The sequence below is a fragment of the Benincasa hispida genome, chromosome 9, assembly GCF_027475165.1.
Source record: "Benincasa hispida cultivar pf3 chromosome 9, pf3_genome.v1.1, whole genome shotgun sequence".
In the NCBI taxonomy this organism is placed as follows: domain Eukaryota; kingdom Viridiplantae; phylum Streptophyta; class Magnoliopsida; order Cucurbitales; family Cucurbitaceae; genus Benincasa; species Benincasa hispida.
The window spans coordinates 40,205,500-40,224,636 of record NC_143486.1 but is presented as its reverse complement, the minus strand read 5'-3'; the positions used below and the strand labels follow the sequence as shown (position 1 = coordinate 40,224,636).

Here is a 19,137-nt window from a genome sequence, read left to right as displayed (position 1 = left end):
GTTCTATGTGCTTACCTCGACGATGACTCCGAGGCTCTTTCGAATTTGTCACAGCCCCGCTGTTATCATAGTATAGTGTGATCGACAAATCCATATTTGGAACAACGTCAAAATCTGTAAGGAACTTCCTCAGCTAAACAGCCTCTTTAGTTGCTTCACAAGCCGCTACGTATTCAGCTTCCATAGTAGAGTCTGCAATGTATCCTTGCTTGATGCTTTGCCAAACTACAACCCCTCCATTTAGAGTAAACACTGACCCCGATGTCGATTTGCGAGAATCTCGATCGGTCTGAAAGTTAGAATCTGTGTATTTTGTAAGGATCAGATCCTTATCTCCTTACACAAGCATGTAGTCCCTCGTTCTCCAAAATGTCGGGCTGGATGGATCTAAGGAAAAAGCGCGAACTTGTCTCTGTATGGAAATCACTAAAAAAAGAGGGTTAACCATCGGTTCATTGGATTTCGGGCTGGATGGATCCAGTGCATAGTCTGTAGGGGGTCTTGATTATCAACAAAATTTCTTCAAACTCTTTCCTCTTCCTGTTGTCCCCACGAGGCAGAGCTACCGTCAGTATTAGGGGCAACTACGTTAACCAAAGGTGATTTTCCAATAGCTAAATACTTTGTTTGTTGAAGAACAGAAGCTTGAGGATTGTTATCTGTCGGATGAACAAGATATGCGAAAGATGGGGGGGCTTGCCTCCTCGTTCCCTTTTACCTATGCCATGATGCTTTGAGACAATACCCTCTGATAGTATCACAACATGGGACGAGTTAGCTCAAGCATTCTTGAACAAATATTTTCCACCAACTAAGTTTTTAAAGCTACGGTCTAAAATTGTTACTTTTTTCCAATAACCTAAAGAGCAATTGTTTGAAGTTTGGGAAAGGAACAAGGATATTCTCAGGAGATGCCCATAACTTGGATGCCTAAATTAGTAGCAATTCAACTCTTCTATGATGGGCTGAATGGCAACACAAATTCCATATTAAATGCCACCAATGGGAGATCTATTTTCTCAAAGACTACCACTGAAGCTTATTCAATCTCAGAGGATATGGCAGCTACTAGTTATAATTGGGCTAATGAGAGAGCAGTTGCACCTAAGGGTGTAATTGGACTGGGTCGGGTTGATTTTCAAGGTAAACCAATCAAGTTTTGTACAAACAAAATCTGATACGACTTGACCCAAATCAAGTCAAATTTGACCCAGATCAGGTTGGGGTTTGCATATATATATATATATATATATAAACAGTTTCGTTTAGGAGAACTTGGAGAATTCTTTAAATGGCTCTATTTTTTAAGTTGTTCTTATTATTACAAACTTGGAATAATATTCAATCAAAATAAACTTGAAAAACTCATCACAAACTGATATTTAAGAATTCATCAACAAAATGTCAATTTGCATCCAACAACCATGAGCAAATAAAAAGGTCAGTACACCTATGGTTGAAAAGTGAAAACATATATGACAAGATTACACTTCTAAACCCTTTCCTTTTCTATCCTACAAGCAGATAAATTGCATATATAATTCTAGTAATATCCCAAAATGGTTGGCAGCAGATAAATCCAAAACTCTACCTGTACTTGCAAATCAAAAGAGCACAAAAAAGGATCAACAACACAGATTGAAGATAAGAAATACAAGGTTTGTAAATGAAAACAAAGTTTGTTAAAGGGGAAAGAGAAATTCATCAGCATTTTATACGATTCTTCCCAAAACCCTTCATCAGGAACTTTATCTTCATCTTCATCGAGTACTCTAATTCCATCATCTACTTGAATATGCTATCTCAAAAAAAAAAAAAAAAGAAAGAAAGAAAGAAAAAGAAACAAGATTCAATACCTAACAAGTTTAGATTTAATATAAATAAAAAACATATGTAAATAAGATTTAAGAGTAGAAACTTAGAATCATAATTCAAATTCTCAAGGGCAGCTTCCATCTTCTTTCGTATGTTTATGAATTCTGAATCAAAATGAAAAAAATAATTCGCTCATATGTAAATAAGTAACATTATCTATTACCCTCATCAATTTCTTAAGCTCCATCAATTTCTTCACTCACATCATCCAAAGGTTTGTATTGAAGCCAATTTTGAGCACAAATGAGTGCCTCTGTAGTTTGAGGAGTTAATGAACTTCGAAAAGAATCTAACACTCATCCTTTAGTTCTAAAGGCCAACTCAGATGGCACAGTAGATATAGGAATACTGTAGAGGTCCCTGGCTACTTGGCTAATAATCTTAAATCGAGAAGAATTCAACTTCCAACAATTCAGCAAATCTACAGTTTCATCTTCTATATGAGCCTCATCTAGATGACAAGCCATCTCTATTTTAGCATCATCTGGACTTGCTTTATTACTTTGTTTAAATCTATGATGAATAACAACACATATCTTATAAGATCTCGTTCCACTTGACCCACTAAATGAGATGGAAGGCATTTCACTCGGATTTTGAAAGTTAAATCCTTTGATAGGCATGGATGATTGTGTTTGTGGATATTGTTCTTTTGGCATTGACATTGTGATATAATATTCATCACACAAACAACGAAATGCTCCTTCAACCTTATTCGTCCATTTTTTTTGCACTTTCTTCCTCCAAAGTTCATTAAAGCAATAACTCACATAAGTCAACTTGTATCTAGGGTCAAGAATTACAACAATATATAACAATAAATTGGTTTTCTCACTTGTAGCTGTACTCCAATGCTTGTTGAACTTAATCTGCATGCTTAATATCATCTGATTCAATGATGCATTCTCATATAACTAGTATTCACGAATTATTTTTTGAATCAAATAAAGTTCACGAAAAAATATATTTGAAGTCACAGACATAGATGCAGAAAACTTTATCGTTACCTCTGAGAAAATATTTAGGAACTCCATAAACACTTTTGCCTTATTCAAATCTTCAATAGTAACAATATCATCCTTCGAAAAATAACTTGGGTCATGCTCCTCTAATCTTTCAAATGTCTTTTGACACTTAATCACTCCATCCAACACAGTGAAAGTTGAATTACATTGTTTTGAAACATTCATCGTAAGACAACTATTTGTTGACATCTTATCTTCTTTAGCAAAATCTTTAAACATTTGCAGTCTTGCAAAAGATGACCTAACATACTTTATAACATTTCTAATTCAAATGATATAGGCGTGCAAACCTTTTAAAACATCATCAACAATTAAATTAAGAATATGAACACAACATCTAACATGAATAAATTCACCGTTCAACACTAACACATTTCTGCCTCTAAACTTTTTAACCAAATATGTAATGACTACATCATTTGAACTCGTATTATCAATTGCTATGGTAAACAACCTATTAATACCCTAACTTTCTAAGCATTTTTCAATTGCTCTACCTATCATATCTCCTTTGTGATTAGCTATTTGATAAAAGTTCAAAATACTTTTGTGCAAGTTCCAATCAACATCAACGAAATAAACATTAGAAACATGTAATTATATTCTACTTGAAAGTTCATGTATCGGTTGTTAAACAAACTCTTTTGCCACTTTGAGTTAATGCACTCTTTAATTTTTTTTCTCCCTCGTGTACATTTGAAAACAATCTTTTGCAACAGTCACTCTTAATAGAATTACAAACTTTGGATTTAATGCCTAACAAAATTTATGAAATCCTTCACTTTCTACAAACTTAATGACAATTCGTCTAATATGACCATACAAGCAAGCATTGTTCTACAATTTTCTTGAGTGAAAGATGTAGCCATCAAACTACTTTTAGAATCTCCCTCTCCTTCAACATAATCTTCTGACTTATTGGGATACTTCTTACATTTCTTTAAATATCTTTTGAGATTTGTGGCACCATTTCTCTTGGAATCATAGGCATATGTGGCCCAAAGTACTTACAAGCAGCCCAAGGATATCTAAGATCACATCCTTCTACTTTAATGAAATGTTCTCATGTCGTTGAAGCTAGTTTAATAGGTTTTTTTTTCCTAACGATCTTACTGAATTGGAACAACTTTGTTTTGAAGTCTCATTTACAAACGATGGAGTTTCCTATGAAGAATACAACAACAAGATTTAACAACTACATTAAGAATACAAGAACAATAAGTGACTTTACATATAAATAGAAGATGCATTACGATAAATATTGAGCCAACCACATATAATGTTTTGATTGATTGCTATCAATTTCCAATTTGGCATGACAATAAACATTAAAAAAAAAAAAGAAAAAAAACTATAAAAAGAAATATATATTTGAACTCTAAAATCCCATCACACATAGCACTCAAATGGAGCAAATTGAGCCTCTCTTTTGATCATCCTATCACCTTTGATTATTCACACAAAGAATAAATCAAACAATCTTCTAATTCATAACAAAGTGAAATATTTACAGAATTTCAGCCGTTCTTAATCAAACTTTAATCTAATTTAATCCTATCACTATCGATTCAATGATCAAACAAAGCACCATCATAAAAAGAAAAGTAGATACTGACAACAAGAAACCCACAAAAAAAAAAAAAAAAACAATTCAACATCAGGAAGCTCAATTCAAAGCTAACTAACAATTTCCCATCAAAAGAACATAAAATTTGTGGGTCAATTGACTAAATCAGTTCAAAGCCCATTATAAGTAGGGATGTACGTGGATTGGTTTGGGTTGAGGGTGTTTTCTGGACCAACCCGAAAATTTGGGTTGGTTGGGTTGGCAACCCAAAGAATCCAAATAAAGTCTCTAACCCAACCCAACCAAACCCTTAAAATTCGGGTTGGGTTGGGTTGGGTTATCGGGTTATAATTTATTTTTTTCTTTTTAATTAAAAATATGTGAATTTATATACAAAACATGATTAATAACTAAAATCTCATAAAATTCAAATGCTAAATACCAATTATATCTAAGATATTTATTGAAAACTTCAAATAAAGACAAATATCATAACAATTTTAAAATAAAAATATTTAAAATTCACAAATTAATCAATACAAAGTAATCAAATTTTAAACAAAGAGAAACATATATAGTATATTTTATTTATATATAATATTCGGGTTGGGTTGGGTTGGGTCAACCCAATTTTTTTTTTAGCCAACCCATGACCCAACTCAACTCAACGAAAATAGAAAAAATTTAATCCAACCCAATCCAAAAACAAAACTAACCCAACCCAACCCTTATATTTTGGGTTGGGTAGTCCGGGTTGTTCGGGTTATTTGAACATCCCTAATTATAAGTTAGATTACCTGAAATATAACCAAACAAAACCCAGAAGATGCCCATAGATGTCCTTGGTTCAATAAAGAATAGGAACTTATCGACGGCCAAGTTGAGAAATTTCCGTTCAACTTATCAATGGCCAAGGTGTTCATCGACGCCCGATGACAAAGCTAGCGACACTGACGAAAAAGGAGAGAGAAGAGAGTGATGGATGGATAGAGAGCGAAAAGAGTAGCAAATGGAGAGAGAGGAGAGAGAGGAAAGCGATGGATGGGGAGATAGGAAAGTGAGCGTAGAAGATGTCATTTGAAGAAGATGTTAAGTGAAGAACTGAAGAAGTAACCTTACTTAAGCGGGTCAGGCGAACGGGAGAATCGAATTGAATCGAACCATATTTGTTCGATTTGGTATGGTATAAGTTTTAGTTACAATCTGAACTAAATCAAACCAAATCAGTTCGGGGCGGTCTCTTACAACCCTAGTTACACCTACCACATGGATATATGAGTTAGAGGTAAGTTCTTTAAAAGCCCAATTATCATCTTTTACTAATGCTCGAAATAAATTGGTTGTATGAGGCCAGGCTCAAATAAACCCTCATCCATAGCAATTGAGATTTGAAGGAACCGGTGAAGATCCCGTGTGGAAGCAGAGATCGGTCCCAAAATCCAATTTTTACAGAACATTGAATTTGATAGAAACCAAAAGAAAAAATTATGCATTAAATTAAATTTACAACATGCATTTAGAAATTAAGAAAATGATTAGGAACTTACCCTTGAAGATCCAATCTTCATCGTGTATCCTTTTCTCTAAAATGTCACGAACTGCAATATACTCGAACCCCTAATTGGCCACCACCAATCAGAGCCTCATGTATTATCTGTAGGGGAAGAGAATCTGCAAGAGATGTGGGGTTTTTAGTATTTTAGGTGAGGGAGTGAAATTGAGAGAAGCAGAAGGTGAGATATAGAGAACTTTTTCTCAGATAATTTTCTTTTGTTTTCACAAAGTGCTATTTGTATTAAAAAAAAAAAACAAGAGGAAGATGATAAAACAACCTCTTTGCACCCTCACGCACGTAGTAGAGAGAGAAAGGAGAGGGAGTTACAACCTCTCCCAAACATATTTTTCAAAAATAAATAAATAAAAATAAAAATTAGTTTAATAAAACATCTAAAATATATTTATATGATAACCACTTTATCATATAATATATATTAAACTATATGTTATATCAAATATAACATATAACCTATAGTTTAATATTGTATAAAATACAACATAACCTATAGTTTTCATTCTCTCATTAATGCACGGTATTTAATATAAATCCCATTTATACTAAATTTAATCATATGAATTCAATTCACATAATTAATATTTGAATCATATGCAAATATTTATTTCCTCTCAGATAAACTTTATATTATAATGTACCAAATACATTATATTAATTATATATCACATATAATTAATTCCTTAAAATAATTTGAATAATTCAAATTAATCCAAAATTGATTATCATTTAATCTCTGTTGAGCTACAGAGGGGATCTTATGAAACTGTAATTTGAAGCTCCAATGGTACTTGAATAATTAATTAAAACTCCTTTAATTAAATTATTCAACATCCACGGGCACTCACTAAAGACCGATAACTGCACTCTTCGTACTATAGATATCTTTATGTGTCTATTGGGTATAACCAGTCAACAGTGCGATAACACTTCACAAATTACTCGTAAATACAACTAGGCCAAAATTATCGTTTTGCCCATGTAGTTACATCTAACTCTTTAAGTACCACCGATCCCTCTAATGACCAATAAGTCATAGTCCAACTATGACCAAATCCCTATCAGGCTAGGAGATGGTGTGACGCCACATTGTTCAAGCCTCAGAATAAGCTTTTAAGGGAGCAATTTATCTACTTACCTCGATATTGGGGAAGGAATGAATTCCTTCTTGTGTAGTTGTATTCCTAGCTCTCCAATTAGACAAATCCCCAAAATGATAGGCTTATTAAGTCAGTGATCTGGCGATTCTCACCCATACAAATCAAAGGATCGCCTTCATAAGTAGGCATTTACAACTCACTCAGGATTCAGGTTATGCCACATATGGTCATCCTAGTGAAATGTAAGTCTCTATTATGAACGACATTATATAATGAGACTAGTCATTTTGTGGTTCGGTCTTATACAAACTTCTTTATATAGAATACTCCCGCTCACATATCCCCATATAATTAATCAAGATCAGATCATTTATAGCACTTTATAATAATTGTAATATCCATAGAGCGGGCCACAATCGTAGTGTCACTAGGATAAGGTATCTAGCCTTATCCATCTACTATAGACCATTTAGGTTATCACTTAAACATGATCTATATGGATGTCTTTACATACATGTTTAAGCTGCAGATGATAACTTTGGATGTTAATTTATTGGTTTGTGAGTTTAATGATACTAAACGTCAAATAAAATATCTCATATTTTATTAAATAAATAAAATGTTTGTACAATACAATTACAAACTATAGAACCCTACAAGATTTATGGCAATCAGCCCTAATAAGATTGAGGCAGTAAACTTTGTGGGTAGAAATCAAGGTTATGAAGGATAACCACAATAGCAACAACTAACAATTTACAACCCAGACTATGAAACTTTCTCCTATGCTAATAGGAATGTGTTACAGGGTTCCATAGGTTTTTCTGTAGAATTTGAAAAGAAGCCAGCAATTGAAGAACTACTTGACTACATCAAAAAGTCAGACAATAGAGCTTCAACGTTAGAGAACAACATGCAAATAATGGCTAGCAACATGTGAAGTATGGCCACCATAATTCAAAGCTTGGTAAGCTCAGTGGCACGCATGTCAAAGCCATTGAACATATGGATGCCAAGTTGGAACAAACTATTGTTGTAGTAAACTCCATAAACTCCATCAAGATAAATAACAATCCCACTACATCTGAGAGAAGATTTTATGAGCAATGCAATGTTATAACCTTAAAAAGTGGCAAGTCCTTTGTAGAGCCCGTTGTGTAATCAAATTCGGAGTCTCAAGAGGTTGAAGCTAACAAATCAATGGTGCGAGAGAAGGAAGTTGAGGAAGAAAAGAAAAGGAAGCCTAGACACAAATCTTCAAGGAAGTGTCATTCTCCTCCTTTTCTACCTATTGAAAAATGATCTTTTCCTCGAAGTTTTCAAAAGAAAAACTTAGGTAAACAATTTTCTCAATTCTTAGACATGTTTAAATTCGCATTAATATTCATTTTATTGATGCACTTGAACAAATGCCAAATTATATGAAGTTTACGAAGAAGGTGTTATATGAGAAAAAGAAGTTTGAGCAATATGAAATGATGAATTTGATAGAGGAGTGCAATGTTGTCTTGCAGAAGAAGCTACCTAAAAAATTAAAGGATTCAGGGAGTTTCACTATCCCATCACTATAGGTTCTCTTCCTGTTAAGAAAGCATTATGTGATTTAGGTGCGTCATTAATCTTATGCCTCCGTCTGTTTATAGGAAACTAGGTTTCCTAGATGTGAAGCCTACTACAATTTCTCTACAGATAGCTGATAGAACCCTAGTACCTAAGAGGTATAGTTGAGGATGTGCTTGTTAAAGTTGATAAATTTATTTTCCTTGTAGACTTTGTAGTGTTGGATATGGAGGAGGATTCTGAGATCCCTATCATCCTTAGAAGACCATTCTTAGCTACAAGGAGAGCCTTAATTGATATTAAGGAAGGTAAACTTGCTTTTATAATTAATGATGTTCAAGTAGTATTTAATATCTATCAATCCTTCAAAAGCACCAATGAGATATGTATGTGTCATAGGATATATAGTATAGATGAAACTACATGCAAGCATGACATGGTAATGTCTTTTGCCCTCCCTTGTATGATTAGGAATGCTACGTCTGTTGATCTCTTTGATAATGGTAATTTGATTAATGATCCTTTTGACATGAATAGGAAAGTTAAATCTAGAGATCTCTTTGATTATAATGATGTTGTGGATGGTCCTTCTGATGATTGTTATGATTTTGGTGGTTTATCCTTTAAGCATGGATATTACAATTTGATTCTAGGATGTAAAGGAATGAATGTTAGGTCAAAACCACCATGGGATCTAGTGTCATGGATGAGCCTTGTCTAGCTAAAAAATGTTAAACATAATACTCATCGGGAGACAACCCAATTTTATTGCTTTCTTTTAATTTTTTGTCTATTTAATTTTTTTTGGTTTAAAAACGAAGCAACTCTTATAGATGCTAATTTTTTTTAGGATCATTGCCCAACACAAAGTGCTTATTCTACCATCATGTTTGGCGGACTCTCGAGCACTCCCATGTTTATATCATTTACTTTGTATGTTTGTTCTTAGTTCTACATTAAGGACAATGCATCATTCTAAGTTTAGGGTGGGAGTGTACTTTGTACTTTTGTGTTTTCTTACCATGTTATGCACGGTAATAAGTTTTTATAGATATATGTGATAACTTGTAGAAATACAAGTTATTGTAGCATTTTGTTTAGAATAATCAGGGAAATTAAGTAGAAAAGCATCAACTTAAGAAGAAGATAAGCATTGCGTTCAATAATTACAAAACTTGTTAATCTTGAAATATTATAAGTCTAACATCTTTAAATGCAGGATTTAATGTAAAAAGAAGCAGAAATTGACAAAGAAAGATGATGTTGCAGCCGTTGGATGCATAACAAGATCAGCCAACCTAATCTTGCACGCAAATAAGAATCATGAAGAAAGAAAAATGAGGGCTTCTTAAATCAAAGCAAGTTGGAAACTGATTTGAGATAGTCATGGTAGAAACAATGAACCTGTGATGCAAGGAATTTGGCGCAGCAGGGCATCGAATTAAATGCAAGTGTGTCTGATCATCATTGGAAAGAAACTGAAAAACCTTCCACTTGACGCCTATAAATAGCCAAAAACTCTCACGTTGAAAAGGTTAGGCCCTTAGTCAAGAAATTGGTCGAAGCTCTGCCCAACTCTCTACTTGATTCTCCATCATCTTGAACCTCTCGACATTCTCTTTGAGAAATTTTAAGTGAATGCTCAGTCTTCTTCTCTAGTTAGAGGTGGAACTCCATCATCCTCCATCGCTAGCGCAAGTGAAAGTAGCCAACCATTAAAAGCAAAAGGAGCAAGAGATTGTGACCAACAACTTAGCATTTTCATTTCTTGAACTTTCATTCTTTTGTTTTTCATTAAATTTGTATTAAGATATTGATATCATGACATATTCATTCTTAATATAAACCATGATTTCTATAATCTTTATTCTATCCATGTCTTCTCTTCTCTCCATCACGATCAACTAATTTCTTAATGGGTGGGGAAGAATAAACGAACATTCTCACAAGTTTTATATAAGTTGAAGTTTATCTTGTTTAATATGTACTTAATCTATTGCTTGAATCCATCTTATCAATTGGTTTAAGTAGAAATGGCTAACTACTTGAGAGAGCAAGTGGCCGTGGAGTTCATTAAACAAGGAAAGAAGTAGCTTTAGATATAAAGTTAACCTTTCGTCCAATATTGACTTAAGTATGCATCTTAGAGATAAGATTTATGTGGCATAAACCACTGAGAGGTGAATTCTTCATTTTGCAAATCAAAGACATGAATGAATATTTGTGCATCACTTAGGTGAATGTTGGTGAACCTTCTCAGCCTTACCTTATTAACTGATTTTCAACCCATTCATAGCACGTTGTTTTCATTTGTGTCACATCTTATCCATCAATGCATCCCATTCCCCATCATTCAACGCATCACCATCACATACACACGCACCTTCGACATATCACACTTCCACTATCACTCTCCCAGTTTACCTTCATCCATTTTTCTTTTTGCTTGTGGTTATTTTTTATTTTATTCATGCAAACAACATCATTCAAATTGAGTACTATCGAAAATCATTTTAACCAACTTAGATTAATTCAAAAGTCCCTGTGTTCGACCTTAGTACTTGTCAATAACCTCTATTTAAGCTTACACTTAGGTTTATTTAGAGAAAACTTGTATTCATTTAAGATAATTTGATGAATCAATATTGTGCACACAGTTTATCACAAAAATATGCATGCTAATTTAATAATGTGAAATTTGGAGTAATTTTGAAAATTTTTAGTATAAAAACGATGAGAAAGTCTAAATTGCATGCTTTTGGTGACGATTGCCTATGATGTACTTTGAATATGCATGTTAGATGATTTGTTGTGGGAATAGATAACATACTCTTGAGTTATGATCTATTCAAGTCCTTCTTGGAGTCTCCCATATTTTAAGCAATTATTCATTTTAATTTAGAAACTTTAACTGAATATTGAACTAATTTGAGTCAATTTGCTTGTCAATTAAAAAGGCCCTACCAGTTAAAGAGTGTCTTTCATGATATGCTTAAAGAGGTCAAAACCGAGCAATGGATCAAGGAAAGTGAAGAAAAGAAAAGAAAAATGTCAAAAAACCCTAAAATAGGGAAGCGTTGCCTCGACGCTTTTTTCTCGAGAGCACCATATTTTTTTATATTAGAGGGCCCCACGGTACCATGCATCAGCGCTGCAATGCGAAGCCAACACAACGGTGCTTTATCGAGGCACAATGCTACACTGCAGCAGAGGGTTATGTGGGAAGGGCATTCAAGTGGACAACATCGCTATGCCAACTTTCCAAAAATAAAAATTCTACATTTTAGGCAAGTTTTCGATTTTTTTTTAATAAATTTGAGGCTTCTCAGCTATTCGAAGAAAAAATACATAGAAGAATATCAAGAAATTAAAGAGTCTTAGAGTGAATTTTAGTCTTAAATAAGAGAGAGTGATCAAGGGTTTGATTGGAGGCCTTTTCGAAGGTTCGTGGTGCAAATCAAGGAGCTCATGACGGGTCTTGATCGAGGGAGTTCTCCATGAGAGTAGCGTTCTTCTCTCCGTTAGTTATCTTTATCTTTTCATGGTTGTTGCAATGTATGCAAATATGATTGTAGCATTGATATGTGGTAGGTGTTCTACTTCTAGAGTGTTGATGAATTTATTTATGGATTTATGTTAATGCAATAGTCTTTTCTATGAATGTTAGTATTTGATTTGTTTTCAATATTATTGTGCTTGATTACATCAATTGATCTTAGATGTATGTTAGGTTGAATGCCAATTAGAAAAGATTGTATGTTTAACCAGATCTAAGATATTGAGTTGTTAGCTTAACCTTTCACGAAAATAATTAGGTTGTTAACAAAAGTTGATCATAACTATTCGTAATGTCATGCTTCTTAATTTGGTTTCAAGTAATTAGTTATCAATTATGTTTGCATGAGAATGGGTTGTTATTGAAAAGTAATGATCTTGAAAAGTTTCTAGACTTAAGCATATCATTGGCGTAATATCCATAGAAACCCTTTGCATGACTTAGTGAAATAATTAAGGAACTCAATATCCTAGAACACATTTGTCTCTTGAGTTTCCAAGTTATCTGTGCTTTCTTTATTTTATTTCAAAAATTAAAAATTCATCATCACAAGTTCAATCCTTAAATAAAATCAACATGATTCTTGAATAGCTAAGGTAATTTGATAACTTGATTCTCTGAGGACGATACTCGATCTCTTGCATGTTTTATTTTACTATAACTTGATAAGGTACGCTTTTGTTAACCACAATTTGGCACATCACCACTAGCGAGGGATTATTGGCCTCGACCTCAGCTCGACATCGTGCTCGTCGAGGCTGAGGCGGTCCTATTAGGTATTGGCCCAATTGCCTTTTCTCCCTATTTGTTAGGAACTTTCCCGAACCCGCTTCCTGCCGATTTTGAGTTCGTTCTTTGAGATTAGGTAACTCTTTTGGTTTTACCTTTATCTTCATCTTTTATCGGTCTAAAATTATCTATAACATAATCCCTTACTCCTGTGTTGGGATTTTGAGGCTAATTGTTAGAGATTGAGTTCTAAGATCCCAATTTGGGAGTATATTTTCTATTGTTCCACCTTTTTGCATGAGGATGCAGTATGTACATTTGTTCGTCTTTTGGCGTGTCCATTTTTGGACTTGCGGGTATTCTACCTCAAGATGTGTACTTTTTGAGTTTTGGATCGAGTGCGTGTGGCCATCAATATGCCTTAATTTAGTTAATTCCTATGTGATCCTTAGATATTTTTCATTTTGGAATGACCTTAACAAATTCTGACTAATTTTTTAGGTTTTTCAAGGGCTGGCTCTTGGGATTTTTTAAGGATTAGTTTATTAAACTTTCCTTATATCTTTTTCAGAAGTAACCATCATAGGTTGACTTTTGGAATTGTATGGAGATGCAAAATTTGAATTTTTATCCATTTCTTGTTATCTTATCCTAAAACCTATGTATGTTATGTTTTAAAAAAGAAATCAACATAAAGTAAATAAAAATTAGAAGAGAAGAATATAAAAAACACATATTTTGGGCTTTGTGTGTGAAGAAAATACATACATGGTATATGTCCTTACACATGTTGAGCAGTGATTGGTTTAAAAGATATGGCAATGATTGAAGGGATTCGTGGTAGTGATCTAATGAGTAAGGGCGTGTGTCAAGTGTAAACATCATATTTGGTCCGACTTGGTTTTTAAATTTTGTTTTATTTTTCCTATTAATGAAATTTAAAACTTAATGGAATTTAAAAAATAATCTAAAAAGAAAAAAAAGGTAAAAGATTTTTTTCTTTGATTCACTTTTGAAGTAAAATATAAATAGAGTGAACGTGGAGTTCTTTAATTTAGTTTCCTCTCCCATTAGTATAAATAGGGAAGAGTGAGCTTGAAAGCACAATACACAATAAAGGAGAAAATGTTTTTTTAGAGCAATATGAGTAAGATTAGAGTGAAAGTGGGAAGAAGTTTAATTGTTAAAGTAAAGAGCTCCGGCCAACAAATACTCATTCCGACGAAGATTCACCTCTAGTGAGCATTACAAGAGGAATTCGGTGACCCACGCTCCAACGAACTTTGTCAATGGCACGGCAACACGCGACCCCTACAACTCGAACCCACCACCAGCAGCGACCATTTGCAACTTTCATGGTGAAATAAGAAGAGGAAGTGAAAGAAGAAGAGGAGTTTGAAGAAGAAGACAAGGAAAGGGCAGAAAACGTGGGTGAGGAAGAAGAAATGAAAGAAGAAAGAGGAAAGAGAAAAGTAAAATTGATAAAGTTAAAATGATGAGTCCTACCATTTATTTTTACTTTTTATTTTTGTATATTTCTTTTCTATTTTGTTTTTCATTCTTTCCATTTAAAAATAAAATATATATATTTTATTAGAAAATTATTTCAAATGATAAAATTGTTGAAAATATTTACAAGATAGACACTTATAGATGTCTATCAACGTTTATTTTTTATAATTCTAATTTTTGCTATATTTTATAAATATTTTAGTTTATTTTTCTATATTTAAATATAACCTTTTTTTTATTAACATGTGCATTTTTTTATCAGTTTAATTAAATTTTGCCTATAAACTTTGATTTGATTTTCTAATTATGAATCTCTAGATGAACCTTGGTTTAACTTCAATATAAGTTTTCTAAATTCCATTTCAAACTTCAATTTAGAGTTTTAAAAATGAATTTCAATATCAATAATAGTGTTAATCTCTTTAATTTGATTTAAATGAAGTTTAAATAATTTCAGATTTAAATTTTCAAAAAAGTATCTCATTTTCAACTTTAGTTTGAAATTTTTATAATTAATTATAACTTTGTTTTAATTCAAAGTTTTCAAATGAATATCAATTTCATTTGAATTTTTTAAATAAAGTTTCAATTTGATTTATAAAATAATTTTGAATCTTCCTTTGAAGGGGCTTGCACCACTCGTAAAGATTGATTCATAATTTATATCTAAAATATGAATTGATTTGCATGAGATATTTTTTTAAAAAATATTATGTCAATCCAATAACGGAGTTGAGATTATCAAGCATCTCAAATTCTTGAGGTAAACATCAACATGATAATAAATTGATGGGCATTTGTCCGCTCACAAAATGTGACTCTACTATATTTTTAAAGTCCGAATGAGATTTAGTGAGACATTATCTAGATTAAATTTTGATATTTAGGTAGTAGTTAAATATTCATTTTCTAAATTGTATTTCTAGAGTGTCTAACAATGATTTTTAAATAAAATTGATTATAAGCAATAGTTTTGAGTAGATTGTGGTATTTAAGTTGACCGTGAGGGAACACTTCTACCTGGAAACTATTCAAATAGTAATATTTAATATAATTTCAATAACAATGTTTAAAATTAATATTTTATAATAAAATTAATATTTTTTTCACCTTAAATAAGGACCATTTTTTAATAGAATACATTGGATATCAAAATAAAATGTTTTCAAATGGTGTTGTAGGGTACTAATACCTTTCTTACATTCAACGACCCCTGAACCAAACTTTGGTTAAGTATATTGCATTTTCTTTTTCTTTTGAAATAGGTAACTAATCACACCTATAATAATTGGTAGCCACTTCAAATCTTTCACTTCGGGAGAGACCATTAGGGAAGGATGTCGGCCACTCTACGTTGCGATGATATTGTGATATTGAGCACATGCCTCTATTTGACTACCTCGATTAGTCTAACCTCGACCTCTAAGTCTGAAGAGGGCCTAACCTGGTGCATTTGCTATTGGTTTGGCGTGCTTGCATGCCTCGATAAGTCCCTTTTGCCTTTTACTTTTCATTGCTCTACTTGATTTTGAATTATCGTTTCCTTCCAACTTTTCCTTACAAATTGAGGTACAAATTATCTTAATTTATACTAATTTCTATCTACTTCTTTTTCCAAAGATAGGTCTTCTATTTTTATTTTTTTTTGGTCTTAAAACGTCTTTTTTTTAGGGACGAAAATGTTCTTAGAGGGGATGATTTTTTGTTTCTCCCATTATGAATGTTGGGATTTATGCCTCAAAACCTAGTGGTTAATTAGTTATTTGATATAATAATTGATTGTTCTAAATATGCAATAATTAGTTATCCATTACAGGAAAAATTCAAGGTTATTTCATGAGACTTGAACAATATGTAGTAAACATACAAGTAGATCATATTCAAGTAATAACTTGAATAGTCTATAGTATTATAGATAAGGTTAAGTGTCTTATCTTGATAATACTATGGAATGACCCACTTTATCAGTATTACAAATATTGTAAGTGTTACAAATGATGTGATTGAAGGAATCAAATTCCTCGCAGAAGCACATGAACGTCATGTAATTGAAATTCAATTTAAAAAATGCTTAAATACGGAGAAACAAATATGCTACTATTACAGGATAAATACAAGAATTCTATGCATGCATTCTACCGAGAGTTTGGAAAAGAGAAAACTCATCCTTGATGTTTCACTTCTTCATGTTAATCCTTTCCATGGATCACGAATTGCAATTTTTTCTGATCAAAGAGGAAAGTCTTCCCTTGAACCAGCAAGAACACGATATCAAAAAAAAAAAAAAAAGTAGAGACACCACCACTCGAATTACCTTGTCATTCTCAAGAAACAAAGAATAATGGATGAGTGAGCTCCAACTTTGTTTTTGGCAAAGGGAGTAAATACAAAAGAGATGAGAGAATGAGAGAGTGTTTTTTTTTCTCCACATTCTGTAAAAACTGTATCTCTTGTCTGTATTCTCAATACAGACTAAAATGAAGAGGGAGGGGATGAGAGTTACTCTTGTTAGAGTTGATGCCCTAAATCTCGTGGTCTTGTAGCTTGTAATTGTATTTGTACAAACTTATTATTTATCTAAAAAATAAGTTGTATTTTATTTGACATTTAGTTGCATTAACACAAAAACCAATAAACTAAGATCCAAGGTGTTGGATTTAGTGTCCTAAATCTCGTTCATCTTGTAGTTTGTAATTTTATAAATACAAATTATTTATTTAATAAAATAAGAAGTATTTTTATTTGACTTTTAGATAGCATGAACTCAATCCAACAAACTAAGATCCAAGGTTGTTTTATGAAACATGAACAATATATGGTAGACATACGAGTAGATCGTGTTCAAGTAATGACCTAAAAGGTCTGCAGTATAGTTAAGGTTGAGTGTCTTATCTTAGTGACATTGCGAATACGACCCACTTTGTAATTGTTACATGAGTTGTAAGTGTTACAAACAATATGATCTATATTGTTCATGTAGAGATATGTGAGTAAGGGTATCCTATACAAAGAGTTCATATAAGATCGAACCACGAAATTATTGGTTTCTCAGTATAACACCGTTACTTGAAGAAACTGACTTTTCACTAGGATGATCATAGATTAATCCTGATTGAGTTATGAACTCCTGTCAATGAGAGCAAACCTTTGATTTGTATGGGTGAGAGTGGTCTATTTCACAACTCAATATGCCTATCATTTTAGGGTTTTGTCCAAGTAAGGAGCTGGGAACATAACTACACAAGATGGAATTCACTCATTCCAGTAGAAAGGGAAAGCAGATAAATTGCTCTCTTAATGACTAATTCCGGACGTTGAACAATGAGGCTTTACCCTCTCATTAGCCCGAGAAAGGTTAGTTTATAGTTGGACTATAAATTGTTTGTTTATTAAAGGAATCAGTGGCATTTAAGGAGTTAGATATAACTATAGGAGTAAAACGGTAATTTTGATCCAACTGTAGTTACGAGCAATTTGTGAGGGTTCAACTTACAGTTGATTGGTTGTATTCAATGGACACAGAAATATATCTACAATGTGAAGAGTGCAACTGTCTGTCTTTAGTGGTGTGATTGACAGTTAATGAATGTTAATTAATCCAATTAAAGAGCTTAGTTGGTAAATCTCGTATCATTAGAGCTTCTAATTTGTAGATCCAATAGGTCTCCTTGTTAGCTCACTAAGGATAGAAACAAGGAATAATTGTTTTTAGAATAATTTGAATTGTTCAAATTAATTATGGGAATCTAAGTAATTACTTATATTAATATGATTTATATAATATATAATGTATGTTGATACATTATAATATATAGTTAAATATAAATATGATTTATAATTAAGAGTCTATATTATGTGAGAAAAAAATGTTTGAATAAGATTCAAATATTTTAAATAGGTTTTATATTATAGATTATAATTTAATAAGAATTTGATTCATATTAAAACTATAGGTTAAAAGAGGGGATCGTAGTATAATATGATTATAAAAGCATATAATATGGTTATTAATGGTTAGAATAACAAATATTATTAATATTATTTTAATACAATATTAAACAAATAACTCCTTATTAAGGGACTTATTTGAGGATAACGTGGGAAGGGAATTAACACAACTCCCTCCATTTCTCCTTTCTCTTTATCTCTACCTGAAACACAGAGAGAGTGTGTTCTTTGATTGCTTTAGAAAAATCACTCAAACTCTCTCACAAAATTCTACAAATTTTCTCTTTGCCAAAAACTCACTAAAAGCCCACACTTTCATTCCTTATGTCCTAAGAATAACGAGGACTCCTATTGGTTGTGTTTTTCATTGATGGAAAATTTACTGGGATTTCATAGTAGGCTTGAACGTGACCTTGGAGGGTTTTGCTTGAGTTGTTTGGGTTCTACAAAGGTAAATATTCTTGATCTTTGATTTTTCTAGATTGAAAAATCCTTGTGCTTGGCCTAATTTATGTTTCTGTAAAAATTATTTTTTATTTTCCCATTCCCAATCCCAATTCAAGACAGAACAATCAATCGCTTCTGTATTGGGATTCAATCCTTTCACAAGGTTATTATATATAACTTAAACATGTACGTGGAGACATACAGGTGGATCATATTTAATTGATAACTTGAACGACCTATAGTAGATG

The 19,137-nt window shown here is 32.5% G+C and overlaps 1 pseudogene; it reads right to left on the bottom strand.

The window, feature by feature from the left end:
* Positions 1 to 1,514: 1,514 nt before the first annotated feature.
* Positions 1,515 to 5,390, bottom strand: LOC150033806 (zinc finger BED domain-containing protein RICESLEEPER 2-like; annotated as a pseudogene).
* Positions 5,391 to 19,137: the final 13,747 nt, after the last annotated feature.